The following is a 16,237-nucleotide window of genomic DNA, read 5'->3' on the forward strand; positions in this document are numbered from 1 at the left end:
TTCCCATTTTGGTACAGAAGACTTTCTCAATGTCATGATGCCAGGTACAGGCTCATCCCAAGGAGTAATGTCCCACATTGCCAGGGAGATTGACACCCCTGGGAGTCATGTCCCAGATAGGGGGGAAGATAGCAAGTCCACCTGCCAGGTTGGCTTAGAGAGAGATGCCACATCAGGGCAATAAAATATATTATCTGAGAGTGACATATAGGCACAAATTTAAGTAGGTGTAGCCTCTATTTTTCAGTAACAAGCTTTATAAGGGCAAGCCTCAAGATCAAGGGCTTGACCTACTAAATTAGTAGCCCCAAAGCTTACAAGAATACCAGGAATTCCCTAGGTGAGGAAGTATAAAATTTCCACGTTTTCTCCCAGTCCCTCTAGGGGGCTTTGCAAATACTCTTATTTTCTGCCCAAATTACTCTAGAATGTATCAGGACTTCATGGTAACCTGTACAAACAAATCAGATGTCACTCCCTAGTCAAGGTTCCATGTAATTATGGTGTTTGAATAATCTGACCATATAGGATAAATTATATATTGCACTATAGAAGATATTTTGGTGCATGAAATAACATCTCTTTCTTTGGTCTCACACAGAAGTTGGAGTTTTATAGCACAGTCAATATCATCCTTTGCCCTTTAGTCTGATTTGCCTTAGTCCTAACCAAGTCCATTTCATTCATATCTCTAATTGAAGTCTGATCTCTTTTTTACCTTCTTTGCTATTTGCTGTATGGGGTAATGCTGACATTCATAGCTGTTGAACTCTGGTTCTGAGGCTCAGGTGTCATACAGATATCCAAAGTTCTAGGGACTGGAACTGGTTATACACAAACAGCTCAGCATCTCAGATTTTAGAAATGACCATTAAAACTCATGAATAGATGTGACTGCTGTAAGAGCTTATAATCTATGAACTTTTACAATAAGTCTTCCCCTGATAATCTATGCTCCCAGATTCAATTCTCAGAGTTTTCATATTTTAGTTAGTCCATATTACTGAGGCATTATAATGCTTGTCTTTTCATTTCTGGCTTATTTCACTCAACATACTGTCATCAAGGTCCATTCACCTAGTTTCACACCTCACCACTTCACTCCTTCTTGCCACCATTCAATATTCCACTGTATGTATACATCATAGTTCACCAGTTCATTTATTAGGTCAATGTACCCTTAGACCACCTCCATCCATTGAAAGATCATGAATTCTGTTGCTATAAATACCAGTGTGCAAATGTCCATTCCTGTTTCTGCTTTCAGTAGTTCCAAGTTTATACCCAATAATGGGGTTACAGGATCATATGACAACCCCATACCTAGCCTCCTCTGGATCCACCACACTGCCCTCCAGAGGGGCTGCACCATTCTTCTTCCCCACCAGCAGTGACTAGGTACATCCCTCTCTCCACATTTTCCCCATCACTTACATGCCATGCCTCTCTTTATATTTTAAACACATTTTAATTCACACACCATACAATCCATCCTAAGTAAACAACCAATGATTCCCAGTATAATCACATAGTTATGCTTTCATCACAACAATCCATATGAGGATATTTCCATTTCTTCCACACAAAAGAAGAGAATAAAGAATAAAAATAAAATATAGAAGAAAAAATAAAAATAAAAAATAAAGTACAATGAAAAGGTTAGACAAAACAACATCAAGGATCCCTTACAACTTCCTTATATCCCCTCTTATTGATATTTAGCTTTGGTATATTGCCATTGTTACAATTAATTGAAGCATATTACAATGCTGCTGTTAACTATAGACTTCAGTTTGCATTAGTTGCATTTTCCCCTAAACCATCCGATTTTCTACACCTTGCGATGTTAACATTCATTTATTCTCCCTCATGTAAAAGCATTCTTATATTTGTGCATTTAATTACCATCATTGACCACTCTAGGTTTCTCAAAGTTATACAATCCATTTTTATCTTCTGTCTTTCCTTCTGGTGTAATACATGCCCTAGCCTTCCTCTTTTGACTGTACTCATAATCACCTCTGATCAAAGTATTTACAATGTTGTGCTAAGACCACAAAGTATTGTCCCATCCATTTCTAGATCTACACAATAAATCCTGTTGAACATTCTGTACTCCTTTGGCATCATATGCCCAATATCTATCTTCTTTCTATTTCCTGATAACCTGTGTTCTCGATGTTAACTCTCAAAGTTCACTCATTAATGTTAGTTCATATTAGTAGTACCATACACTGTCCTTTTGTTTCTGGCTAATTTCACTCAATGTAATGTCTGCTGTCTTCCACATTGTCTTTTGGATTTTATATGACATATCTTACTTTATTTTAATTTTTTCACTCTCTCTTTATACCCTTACTGTTAGTCTTCATTTCTACACTTATCTCCAAACTTCTGTCTCCCATTTTCCTGTCTGCCCATAGTGCTGCATTTAGTATTTCTTGTGGAGCAGGTATCCTGTTCACAAACTCTCAGTGTTTGTATGTCTGAAAATATTTAAAACTCTCTCTCATTTTTGAAGGACAGTTTTGCTGGATATAAAATTCTTGGTTTGCAGTTTTTCTCTTTCAGTATCTTAAATACCACTGCCTTCTGGCCTCCATGATTTCTACTGAGAAATCCACACATAGTCTTATCAAGCTTCCCTTCCATGTGATGGATTGCTTTTGTTTTGCTGCTTTCAGAATTCTTTGTCTTTGAGATTTGAGCCTCTGATTATTAAGTGTCTTGGAGTAGGTCTATTCAGATCTATTCTGTTTGGGATATGCTGCACTTCTTGCATCTGTAGTTTTGTGTCTTCTTAAGTGATGGTAAATTTTCAGGGATTATTGCCTCCATTATTCTTTCTGCTCCTTTTCCCTTCTCTTCTCCTGGGACACCCATGACATGCATATTTGTGTCCTTCATGTTGTCATTCTATTCCCTGAGACTCTTCATGGTTTTTCATTATTTCCCCTGTTCTTTTGTGTGTAGGATTTCAGATTTCTTGTTCTTGAATGCTTTCTTCTGCCTCTTCAAATCTGCTGTTTTATGTCTCCATTGTGCTTTTTATCTCTTCTATTGTGTCTTTCATTCCCATAAGTTCTTCCAATTGTTTTATCAGACTTTCATGTTCTTCCTTGTGTTCACTCAATGTCTTCTTGATATCTTTCATCTAATTTGTGACATATTCCTTCACCTCATTAATTTGGTATTTTAATTAATTTGGCATGTTTGTTTTAACATCTTTAATTAGTTGTTTCATCTCCAGTATCTCACTTGAAGTGTGTTTTTTCCTTTGACTTAGCCATATCTTTGTTTCTCCTAGTGTGACTCATATTTCTTTTTGTTGCCTAGGCATCTGGCTTCTTTGATTACCCCAATAAGATTTTCCCAGACCTGATGGGCCCAGGTCTCAGGAGGAGGATGTACTCACTATCAATTTTCCCTGAGGATGAGACCCAGCAGGTTGTCAGACTTTCCTGTGAGGCCTCTAGACCCTATGCTTTCCTATCCTGTCCAGAATGTTGTGCCAGTCATCCCACAGCTCCCCACATGCCTGAAGAGGTGCAGTGCCTTTAATTCTCAGCAAACCCTGTATCAGCCAGAAGCCAAGCTTAATCTCTTTTTTCTTTTATTTCCTCAGGCCCTGTGGTTTGAATTTTCTAAGGGAGGGCTGCAACTTGAGCTGGGTGCTGGCCCCCTTTCTTAGGAAAGATAGCCCCATTAGAGAATTATTTACTTCAGTTGTGTTCTTCCTTTGTCTCTCATCTTAACTGCACCTTGCCTGTGTCAGCACTGACAACTGAAAATGCCCAAGGCTTTCTCTAACGAGCAACTTAGAATGAGAGAAAAAAGAAAGAAGCAATATATCACCTTTTCAGAGCCAGTCCCAGCCCCTCAATTTCACCTGTCAAGAGCCAGAGTTGGTACTCAATTCTATGTGCTACTTTTCTTTGGACATAGACCATTTCCCATATTCTGAGCTCTGCCAACTCCAAAAGCTTCTGTGTATTATTTATTTATTTATTCATTTATTTATTTATTTATCTATTTACCTTTTTATTTATTTATCCATCAGCCCCACCTCTTCTCTGCCAGGAGAGGCACCCAAGTTCCTTCCCTGCTTGCTCCAGCTTTATCCATGCTAGTAACTTGTATTCAGTAGTCCAAATTTTTAAATTAAAACTGCACTTGGAGCTTGGTTGAACTAAATTCCCTTGCTTCTAGAAGAGACTGCTTCATTTTCCCACAGGGAAGTGTTCCATCTTAGCCTGCCATGCCAGTGGTGTAGAGTAACCAGCCTCAGCCATTCAGGCGGCTTCACTTACAGTTTTATGCCTGTTTTCAGCCCTTCCACCCATTCCAAACCTGTATATGAGGGTATCTGGTCACAGATGTCCCCCAAACAGTTGTTCCAGACTATTTACTAGTTGTTCTTGGCTATTTACTAGTTGCTCTAGAGGATTAACTAAATTCCACACCTCCCTTCCTGCCATCTTCTCCCCCTCCACTCCTGGGTGCTCTTTTGTGTGACTTAAGGCAAGTAGTAATTGTACCAGGCCATTTAAATGTAATTGTTTCTCATGGTGTCTGAGCTGTCAGCAAGCAGCTTCTCCGTCCTTAGGACAAACTCTGGGAGGGGGAACCTGAGACAAGTTTCCTGGCTCAGTCTCTCAGAATTCTAAGAGATCAGCACTGACATACATTTACCCCAGTATGCATCCAAGGACTACTTTTCTCCCTCTGGAACAAACAGGGCCAGAGATCTACAATGGTAGTTTAAGCTGGCTGTGGAGAGTGTGGCAAGAGGGGCCAGCAAGAGTTCCAGGACCTTTTGAAACTGTGCTTTCTAAATTCAGTACTTGCCCAGTTAATGCAGCTTTTTAACTGTTTTCTATATTTCTGAGGAAGTTTCCTCTCTTTCAGATTCCTCTTCCACCTTTGCCCCTGGGGGATTGCAACAATGGCTGCCCTCATAGAGGTCTCCAGTCATCTGAAGCAGCTGATCAAATGTAGAGGTCTGGGATCAGACAACACATGCCTGGAGTTTGCAGGACTAGTTCTTTACATCCCACCATGGCACCAGCCAGCTGAGACAGAAGATGGGTTCTCCAGGCCTTGCTGTTGTCTGCTGTGGGACTTAGGGAAGGGGAATGGCATATACCACAGGGAGGGCGAAACTCACCAGTCTTTATCGCAATTTAACAGTCCCTTCCTTCTACTCCTCCCTGGATGTTACAGTGTTCAACAGGTACTGTAATTTCAAAGTGGTTGATTCAGGTTTTTCCTGCCAATTCAATAGTTGTTTCAGTAGAGGTACTGATTGTTGGAGCTTCCTACTTCACCATCTTCTCACAGTCCTCCCCAATTTTACTGTATATGCTTTAAATCAGCATCCAGTATATGACACTGTTTCTCCCTTAGCCAGGATTCATAGGTCCAAGAATCAATAATTGGTAATAGAAGTGGCACCACTCACTATTAACGTTAGTGATCCATTTTCCTTTGGCTAATATTTGCATGGGATATCTTTTATCATCCTTGTGCTTTCAGCCTTTCTGTGGCCTTTAAATTTAATGTGCATACTGATATATCTGGGTCTAAGTCTCCTATATATCAATATGATTTCCATTTGTCCTACTTGTTCTGTTTCCTTTTTCTTTCCTTTTTTTTGGATGGGAATCTTTTTACAGTTTAATTTTTCTCTGTTAGTTTGATTTATCATAAACAGTAGTCATTAATCTTTTTATATTCTTCCCAGACAACCCAATGTCATTAGAAATTTCACCTCTACCCTATTTATATGTTGTTTATTTCATTTATGTTTTAATTTTCAATCTTCATTTGGCATAATAATAATAAAGAAAATTATTATTATACACAGTCAATATTCATTTAACTTTACTTACCTATGTATACTACCATTGTTTTTAATCCTCCCATCATATTTGAGTTTTCATCTGGGATCATTTTCTTCTGCCTGAGCCATAAACTTTAGTAGTTCCTTTAGTGTACATTTGCTGACAAAAAATATTCTATTTTTCTTTTCTAAAATATTGTTTTTTTTAATTTAAAATATTGGACACAATCACAAACCTACAGAAAATTTGCAAGAACATTAGAAAAATATTTTTTCTTGAATTGTTCAAAAGTAAGTTATTGACCTGATGTCCCCTCACCCCCAAACATTATAGTGTGTTTCCTGTAAACCAGAACACAACCATCAGTCATCAAAATCAGAAACTAACATTGATATATCACAGCTATTTAACTCTCATGACCCATTCATTTTTTGTCCATGTCCCTCTATCACTTTTTACAGTGTAACTATCCATCCAGGATCACACATTGCATTAAGTCATGTTCCTGTAGTCTGCTCCAATCTGAAAAACTTTCCTCAGTCTTTCCTTGGATTTCATGACTGACATTTTTAAGATACCAGGACAGTTATTTTGTAAAATGGGACTCAGTTTGGGTTTGTCAGATGATTTTTCATGATTCAAGTTATGCAGTTTTGGCAAGAAATAACACTCTTCACTCTCTATTATTGGGGGTTATATGATTTTTATTTGCCCCATCACTGATGACATTCACTCTAAACACTTGATTAAGATGGTGTCATCCAGGCTGATCCACGGTGAAGATACATTTCTTCCCTTTGCAATTTATTTGCATTTTGTGGGGAGCACCTTGAAACTATATAGATATTCCTCATTCCTCATCACACTTCCAGTATATTAATTTAACATATCAGTTTGGATTCATGGTTTCCTATTTTATTCAAGATATTATAATTTGTTACTATCATTATTTGATTCTCAAATGGACTCCAGTATGGCAAGTTAGAGCCCCTTCCAGAAGGCTTTTGTGTACTTTTGACATGTTCACTTCATCCCTTGAGCACTGCCTTACTTTGTGGTGTAAGAAGTTCTAAGCTCATCTTGGTGTATTATAGCCCAGCCCTAGTTAAGCCATTTCTTCAATCAACTTTTAGTAAAGAATAGTATAGAGAAACCAAGATCTGGTGTTGGGTATACCTCTGGCTACTGGGATGTCACTATTCTCAACAACTTACAGTGGGCAGAATTGGGGAATATTTGTGTGTATGTATATAAACACACATATATATGTGTGTGTGTGTGTGTGTGTGTGTGTGTGTGTGTATATATATATGTATATATATATACACACACATATATACACATATAGAAATACTGATTTAATCTGTTATTCATCTATCTACATATTTTGAAATCCACAAGTTCAACCTGATGAATCCAGTTCCAACCAAATTCCATGGAGTTCATTCTAGTTATTTTCCCTTTTGGTATTTATAACTCCCTTCTACCCAGCCATTCTTCTCAATTTATTTATTTATTTATTTATTTCATCAATCCTCTATCTAATCAATCTCTCTTCTCTGCCACCATCTCTTACCCAACTTGGATGTCCTTCTCTCCTCTCTCAAGCTCTGGTCCCCCATTTTGGGCTGCACCTCCCTCCGAAGAAATCCCTGTTCATCCTTCTTGGTGCCTGACTTCCCTTGCCAGGTTGCCCTTCCTGCCTCCACCATGTGCATGCCCTGGGCTCTGAGTCCATCTTGCATCCTATTCTGGGCCTCTTTTCCTCCTGCACTCCCATGCAGATATCTACTTTGCTCTGCCTACCTAACAGCTTCAGATAGGAAACAAAGTGAAGAGGAAAAGAAGGGTCATATTTACTTTTGAAAGATAGTTATTCTCAGCACTTTGAGGATAGTGCTGCATTTTCTTCTTGCTCCATTGTTTCTGTTGTAATGTCAACATCTGGTCTTAATATTACTCCTTTCAAGGTAATGTGAGATCCCTCCTTCCTGCCTCTGTTAACCCCAACTACTTTTATTAAATTCAATTTTATTGAGATATAGTCACAAACCATGCAATCATCCATGGTGACCAATCAATTGTTCACAGTACCATTATATAGTTCTGCATTCATCGCCACAATCAATTTTTGAACATTTTCCTTAGCACAAAAAAGAATAAAAATTAAAATTAAAGTAAAAAAGAACATCCCAAACATCACATAAACCCCATCCCTCCCTAAAATTAATTTAATTTGTCCTCCCCAACTGCTTTTATGATAGTCTCTTCCTTTGTTATTTAGCAGCTTTATAACATTTTCGTTAGAAGTGATTTTTATATACATTTTACTATGTTTATATATATATGGCTAGAAGTTATTTTATGTTTTACTATATTTGAAACTTGGGCTTGGCATTTTTTGTTAGTTTTCAAAATATTTCTTTTCAAAATATTTCTGACCTCTTTAAAAATGTTTCCCTTTTGCTCTCACTTCTTGTGGGACTCTGAGCACATATATATTAGAATTTATCACTATATTTCATTTTCCTTTTCCACTGTTTTGTATGTTCTATGCTTTTATTTTTATATTCTTCATTCTAGATATGCTCTTTTGACCAAGCTTCTGGCTCACTAATTCTTTCTTCAGCTGTTTACTCTGCTCCTAAACCTGTCTTTTGTGTTCTTAATTTGTGCAAATTTCAGCTCTAGGATTTTGGTTTTTAAAAATATTCTACTATGGTCTATGTTACATTTTTTAGTTTTCAATTTCTGCTGAAAATTTTCAGATTATTTTTTAAATTCTGTGTTATATTATCATAGTTATTTTAAAGTTTGTATCTGATAATTCCAAAAGTTGGAGTTGAAGCCTTTGTGGGTCTTCTGTTAGTTATTCCCCATGCTGTTTTGTCTCTTTATAGGTTGGGTTCTTTGTGATTATATGCTAGCAACTGCATTCAGAAGTATTGAGGTGAGAATTTGAGACTAAAGTGTTGTTATAATTTTCCAGAAATGATTTCCTTATGCTTCTGGCAGGTTCCTGGTGGCAGTCACACTGTGGGGATCCACTTAGCATAATGGCAGAGATTGAGCTTTTATAGGGAGATGATGACATGAATATGGGCTGTAATCCTGGTGAGGGATGGCTTCCTTCTTTGTCTTCTTTGCTGCTAGGGTGAAGTTCTGCAGGTTTCCAGTTTAAAGTACAGAGACATTACCAGACTCTTTCTCATGGTGTGTCACAGACTCCAAGTCTTTTCTCCAGGTACCATAAGATTATGAAAATTGCTGTTCAGCCCCTCAATTGCCTATTCTAGAATCAGCAAATTCCTTCAGTGGAAAAGTGGCAGCAAAAGCCAGGTTTAAATCTCTGAATTTCTATCTCATTTTGGCTCTTGGACTTCCAATTTGTAACTTCTCCATTGTATTCAAGCAGATTTGTAAAATATTTCATCCAGATACTCTAGTGTTCCTCAGTAGTATGTTTGGTTCAATTCACCTGAAGCCATTACAAGAAGCAGACATCTGTTTCTTTTAAAATTTTTATATTTTGTTTGTTCCTGGTTTATATAGCAATGCAATTGATTTTTGCATATTGAACTTGTAGCCTATTATTTTTAATGGTAATTTTTGCACATCTGAATTTTTCTTAGATAATTTTCTTTCTTTATTTAATTTTTGTCTTCCTGCACACACTAAGTGAAATGTTGCTTTCAACAACTTCCCATTAAGAATACTTGTAAAAAGGGTTTTGGTAGAGACAGTTTATTAGGTCAAAAAAAATTCAATTCTATTCTTAGCTTGAAAAATGTTTTATATCATAAATGAGTCCAGAATTCTTTCAATATTTTTTGTACTTTAAGATCATATGATTTTTTCTCCTTTAATCTGTTGATTCTTTGAATAACATTTACATATTTCTGAATGTTAACTGTCCTTGTATTTTGGGAATAAGCCTAACTTGGGCATGAAAAATTATCTAATTTTTAATAAGTAGCTGAGCAGCTTCTATTGTTCATTACATTAAAGTGATTGAAGCACTTCCTCCAGATAAATATGGCCAAAATAAAGTTGTGCTTGAATTCAAGTGAAATTTCCTTAATTAAAAGCTATTAAAGAGCCAGATGATGCACATGACTACTTTCAAATGGCTAGAGCAAACTGCAATAAATTTGATTTTTTGCGTATAACTTTTGCACAATTTAAAGTATCACAAGGTAATTGCAAGAAAAAGTATGCAGCAACTTCATAAAGCTGTAGTGGAGCAGTACTACTAGAATGTTGAAAACTGTCATACAGAATTTAAACCTCCAGAAAAAGCAGCTGCTTTCAGAGCAGGAAAAGAAGAGTTTATCACTGTCTACAATATTTCCTGTCCAAGAACCATTCTCCAGTTCACATGGACATTTACAGAATAGGAACATCAGTTGTGATTCCATAGGACTGTCTACTAAGGCCAGGCTTTTGTATGGAGAGAACATCTCCCCTCAAGATGCAGAAATTGGTCTTCTGAATCCTTTAAAATAAGCAAAGAAATCTAAACTGTCATGCCAATTTGGAAGAGTTTGTTAATCTTCTGAATAGCCCAGACTACCATATGAAGACTGATGGTTCTGGTGTACCCTGTGTTACAAAAAGACAGACCTCTGGATCAGAATGCTGAGATTTGAGTGTTCCTGGATCTAAATCAAGTGGAAATGATTCCTGTGAATTGAGAAATCTAAAGGCCACTCAAAATATCCATTCTAAGGAAACTCTTCTGTCAGATGACAAAAGTTATGAGCTTTCTACTGATTCAGTAACCCCAGAGAATAAAACTAAATCAAGTCTTCTAACTAAATTAGAAGAAACTAAAGAACATCAAGAACCAATGTTCCCAGAAAGTGATGAGAAACAATGACAATCTAAGAGAAAGCCTGAATGTGTACACCAAAGTCCTGTTGTATCTTCAAATCATTGGCAGATTTCAGAGGTAACTCAAAAGGTTGACACAGAGCAGAAACATACCACTTTTGAGCAACTGCCTTTCCAGTTTCAAAACAGTCATCACCAATATTAGCACTTAACTGAATTGATCAAAAGTCTATTTGTAAGACACCAAGCAGCAATACCTTGGATGATTACAGTCAATATCTTAGATGATTAGAGCTCCAGTTGTAAAAAATGACTTTCCACCTGCTTGTCAATTATCTACACCATAGCCAACTTATTTTCAGCAGCAGCAGCAAATACCAACTTCTCCACTTCACAATTCACAGCCTTCAGCATCCACAAATGAATGCATTTCAGTAAAAGGAAGTATTTCAGTTAAAGGAAGAATTTATTCCATATTGGAGCAGATGGGATGTGGAGGTTTCAGGTGTTGAATGAAAAGAAACAGATATATGCTATAAAATATGTGAACTTAGAAGCAGATAATCAAACTATTGATAGTTACCATAATGAAGGATCTTATCTGAATAAACTGCAACAGCACAGTGATTAGATCATCTGATTTCATGATTATGAAATTACAGACCTGTGTATTTACATGGTAATGGAGTGTGGAAATATTGGTCTTCATAGTTGGCTTAGAAAGAAAAAAAATCAGTCAATCCTTGGGAACACAAGGGTTACTGGGAAATATGTTGGCAGCAGATCACACAATTCATCAACATTGCATTGTTCATGGTGATCAGAACCCTGCTAACTTTCTAATAAACTGATGGAATGCTAAACCTAACTGATTTTGGGGTTGCAAACCATATGCAACCAGATACAAGTATTGTTAAAGATTCTCAGGTAGGCACAGTGAATTATATGCTGCCAGAAGCAATCAAAGACATGTCTTTCTCAGAGAGAATGGGAAATAAAAATCAAAGATCAGTGAAGTTTGTTCCTGAGGATGCATTCTGTACTATATGACTTATGGGAAAACACTATTTTAACATATAATTAATCAGATTTCTAAATTGAATGCTATAATTGACCTTAGTCATTAAATTGAATTTCCTGATATTCCAGAGAAAGATCTTCAAAATGTGCTGAAGTGTTGTTTAATAAGGGACCCTAAACAGAGGACATCCATTCCTGAGCTAGGGGCACATCCATATGTTCAAATTCAAACTCATCCAGGTAGCCAGATGGGTGAAGGGAACTACTCAAGAAATGAAATATGTTCTGGGCCACCTTGTTTGTCTGAATTCTCCTTACTCCATTTTGAAAGCTGCTAGAGTATATATGTTTTTAATTTCAGACTTTATTTAAGCAGTTTAGTAGTGGTGGAAAACATGACTCCTCCTCATCATCCAAGCCTTTTGAAAAAAAGGGGGATAAATGATTTGCAGCCACTCATAGACTATATAATAACACCTGTAAAATATATTGGACTGTTGTACTCTTGATTCTCTTTGGACATATGCTCTTGAAGACCACTTCAGTCAAAAATGTTATCAACAAGAAAGCTCAGATTATCACCAAAAGAAAACTGTAAAATAACAACCACTAACTGTACTGTATATATTAAACTGTAGAATTGTTTTTCTCCATTTTATGCTTTCCTGTAAATCTAATCTGTTTGATGTTATTTCACCCTTGGAATAGTGAGTGGACAACAAAAATATTTTCTGAAGAACTTTGTAAATAAAGTTGTGTAGTATACAATGACATTAAAAGCTCAAAGTTTTAAAATTATTTTCTTCAAGCAAATATATTATTAGAAGCAGCAAAATTCTTATTTAGTAAAAATTGGACTGAGGGAAGAAATAGTAGTTTTCCTTAATAAAGAATTTTGGAAGAAAGAAAAAACTCCCAAAAGTTTCTGTGTCCTGAGGTAAATTTCTTATTTCTTTATGATCTAGTCCATAGTTTTAGAGCTGCACATGGCTCTTTCAATTCATCCTCTGATTCTTCATAGTATCTATTGTTTTTATTGTTTAGAGTATCCTGCAGGGTTGTATGGTATAAGTTTTATAGTGCATGTCCTCATTCTTTGACTTGCTTGGGAATGGACAATTACAAGTATGAGTCCAGAATCTCTTGACTGAGTCTTTTAGTTTAAAGGTAACAATACATAGTATTCTCTTCCCAATTTTTTAATCTTTGTTTTTGGTTTTCAGGGTTATAGGATTTAAGTTAATGGAATGTAATCAATAACTAGCCTTCTGTTCAAGCTAAAGCTGGAGTTTGTAAACATGTTCATGGAGAAGACATGGTAAACAGAACCAACAAGAGATATCTGTAAATATGATTTCATAAAAGTGTCTCATGCAACTGTGGGGATACACAAGTCCAAATTCCATAGGGCAGGTAGAAGACTGGCAACTGCAATGAAGGTGTTTGATGATCTCCTCAGGAAATGCTTTGCTGGCTAGCAGAAGATGTGAAGGTCCTGTCTCCTACTTCCTTAAAAGTCTTCAACTGATTGGATTAAACCAAGCTGATTGAATTATCTCATTATGGAAGACATTCCCTTCATCGATATAATCAGTAATAGATGCAGTTAACTGAATGATGATTTAATAAACCAGCCTTCTGGTTTACTAACCAGCCACAAATGTCCTTGCAGTAATGGTTAGGCCAGTGCTTGCTTGACCAGACACCTGAACACCATCACCTGGCCAAGTTGACACATAAACCTAACCATCACAGTTCCTAAGCTAAATAAAGAAGTATTCTTTGATGGAGGAAAAAATAAGCTGATTTAAGTTTGCTAATATTTTCTTTAGAAGTTTAGTATTTAATGGTTGACACTGTCCTGTAATTTTCCTTTCCTATCCTATCCTTGTCTGACTTGTCTGTTAAGATTATACTGACTTTATAGAATGACTTAGGGGTAATTCCTTCTTTTTCACTGCTTGAAAGTGTTTGCACAAAATTGAAATGTTATATGCCTTGAAATTTTGGCAGAACATTTTGCTGGTATTTTCATTAAATTAGATATGAAGCTGCTCCTTTAATTTATTTAATAGCTATAGGACTCTTGTGGCTTTTCTCTTAAGTGATTTTTTTAGGTCAAAATACATTTTATGTAGGGATAAGGACACCAATAATGCAGACATTGAAAAATTAACCTTTAATAAGCCAACTTTATGGAAGTAGTATAAAATTACATTTAGTGTTTTTCCCAGTTCTCTGATATCCTTAAAGCCTGCTAAGATTCCGAGTACTATAATAATAGCTTGTTAAACAGTGATAAAAATGAAATGGTGAATTAGGTGTCAGTTTCTCACAAAAGAAGGTGTTACATCCAAATTCTGTCAGGGCCCCGGCTAGCAAAGTTCATTAGGGAATGAAGACATAGTACAGGTTCATCATAGCAAACCATTCCATTTTATCACCGAGTGTTAGGCAGAAGGCTAATTTAAGTAATATTGCAATGAAGTATCAGGCTTATTTTTTAATATTGTGTGATACATGTTGAGGCCCAAATCTAGACTTACGCCATACAATGGTTATCAAAATCAGCATGACAAGAAGGATTCTATCAAATATCCAGACTGGAATAAATATGAGAAAGCAGGTTCAAGGTGCCTTCTCATCCAGTTTCAACACCAACATGATCAAGAAGAGTAATGTGAAAAGCCAGGTGATTAGTACTCTCTGGGCAAAGGACATTCTGATTTAAACAGTTTAAAGAGTCTGTTGCAGACTCCAGAAAACAGAAATATATCCTGGCAATTCTGTTGCTGTTGAGCAGAGAGGGACACAAAGATCAGAACATTTGCCAGTTTAGATCCATGGCCTTTTCCACATTCTCCCTGCCATTCAATCCAGAAACTGTCACATGACAATGAAGAAGTAACTCATTCTGCCTCTCTGAACATTTGTGGTCTTCTTTTTTTTTTTTTAGGTCAATCCAAAAACACTTCTCAGTACTGTATTTTTTTTTGAAGATGTTATTTTTTTTTTCATTTTTATTGAGATTGTTCATATACCATACAATTATCCAAAGATCCAAAGTGTACAATCACTTGCCCCTGGGTACCCTCATACAGCTGTGCATCCATCACACTTAATTTTTGTTCAATTTTTAGAAACTTTTCATTACTCCAGACAAGAAATAAAGTGAAAGATGAAAAAAGAAAAAAAGAAATGGAAACTCTAAACCTCCCCTATCCCTAACCAACCCCCCTCAATTGTTGACTCCTAGTATTGATATAGTATGCTTGTTACTGTTTATGAAAAAATGTTGAAATACTACTAACTGTAGTATATAGTTTGTAATAGGTATATATAGTTCTTCCCTATATGCCCCTCTATTATAAACTTCTAATTGTATTGTCATACATTTGTTCTGGTTCATGAAGTGATTTCTAGTATTTGTACAGTTGATCATGGACATTGCCCACCATAGGATTCAGTTTTATACATTTCCATCTTTTGACCTCCAGCTTTCCTTCTGGTGACATATATGACTCTGAGCTTCCCCTTTCCACCTCATTCACACACCATTCGGTGCTTTTATTCTCACATCTTGCTACCAACACCCCTGTTCATTTCCAAACATTTAAGTTCATCCTAATTGAACATTCTGCTCATATTAAGCAAGAGCATCTACATTTCTTCCACAAGGCAGGAGGGAGAGTCAAAGAAGGTAGAGAGGCAAAAGAAAGAGGAAACAAAAAAATGACAGCTAGGAAGCAGCAAAAGGAAAAATAACCTTAAATCAAAGTAGAATAAAGAATCAGACAATACCACCAATGTGAAGTGTCTAACATGCCTCCCCTATCCCCCCTTCTTATCTGCATTTAACTTGGTATATCACATTTGTGGCATTAAAGGAAGCATAATACAATGATTCTATTAGTTACAGTCTCTAGTTTATGCTGATTGCATCCCTCCCCCAATCCCTCCCCATTTTTAACACCTTGCAAGGTTGACATTTGCTTGTTCTCCCTCGTAAAAGAACATATTTGTACATTTTATCACAATTGTTGAATACTCTAGATTTCACCAAGTTACACAGTCCCAGTCTTTATCATTCCTCCTTTCTTGTGGTGTCTCACATGCTCCCCATCTTCCTCTCTCAACATATTCATAGTTACCTTTGTTCAGTGTACTTACATTGTTGTGCTACCATCTCCCAAAATTGTGTTCCCAAACCACACACTCCTGTCTTCTATCACCCTGTAGTGCTCCCTTTAGTATTTCCTGTAGGGCAGGTGTCTTGTTCACATAGTCCCTCATTGTCTGTTTGTCAGAAAATATTTTGAGCCCTCCCTCATATTTGAAGGACAGCTTTGCTGGATACAGGATTCTTGGCTGGTGGTTTTTCTCTTTCAGTATCTTAAATATATCACACCACTTCCTTCTTGCCTCCATGGTTTCTGCTGAGAGATCCACACATAGTCTTATTAAGCTTCCTTTGTATATAATGGATCGCTTTTCTCTTGCTGCTTTCAGGATTCTCTCTTTGTCTTTGACATTTGATAATC

General features: G+C 36.5%; 2 pseudogenes; one reads left to right on the top strand and one right to left on the bottom strand.

Annotated features, from left to right (window-relative positions):
- The window catches only part of LOC119516022, a 113,069-nt pseudogene extending 101,035 nt beyond the window's left edge, over positions 1-12,034 (top strand).
- A 1,909-nt stretch (positions 12,035-13,943) lies between these two features.
- On the bottom strand, positions 13,944-14,417 carry LOC119516023 (annotated as a pseudogene).
- Positions 14,418-16,237: the final 1,820 nt, after the last annotated feature.

This window comes from Choloepus didactylus, chromosome 19 (genome assembly GCF_015220235.1).
Source record: "Choloepus didactylus isolate mChoDid1 chromosome 19, mChoDid1.pri, whole genome shotgun sequence".
Taxonomy (NCBI): domain Eukaryota; kingdom Metazoa; phylum Chordata; class Mammalia; order Pilosa; family Megalonychidae; genus Choloepus; species Choloepus didactylus.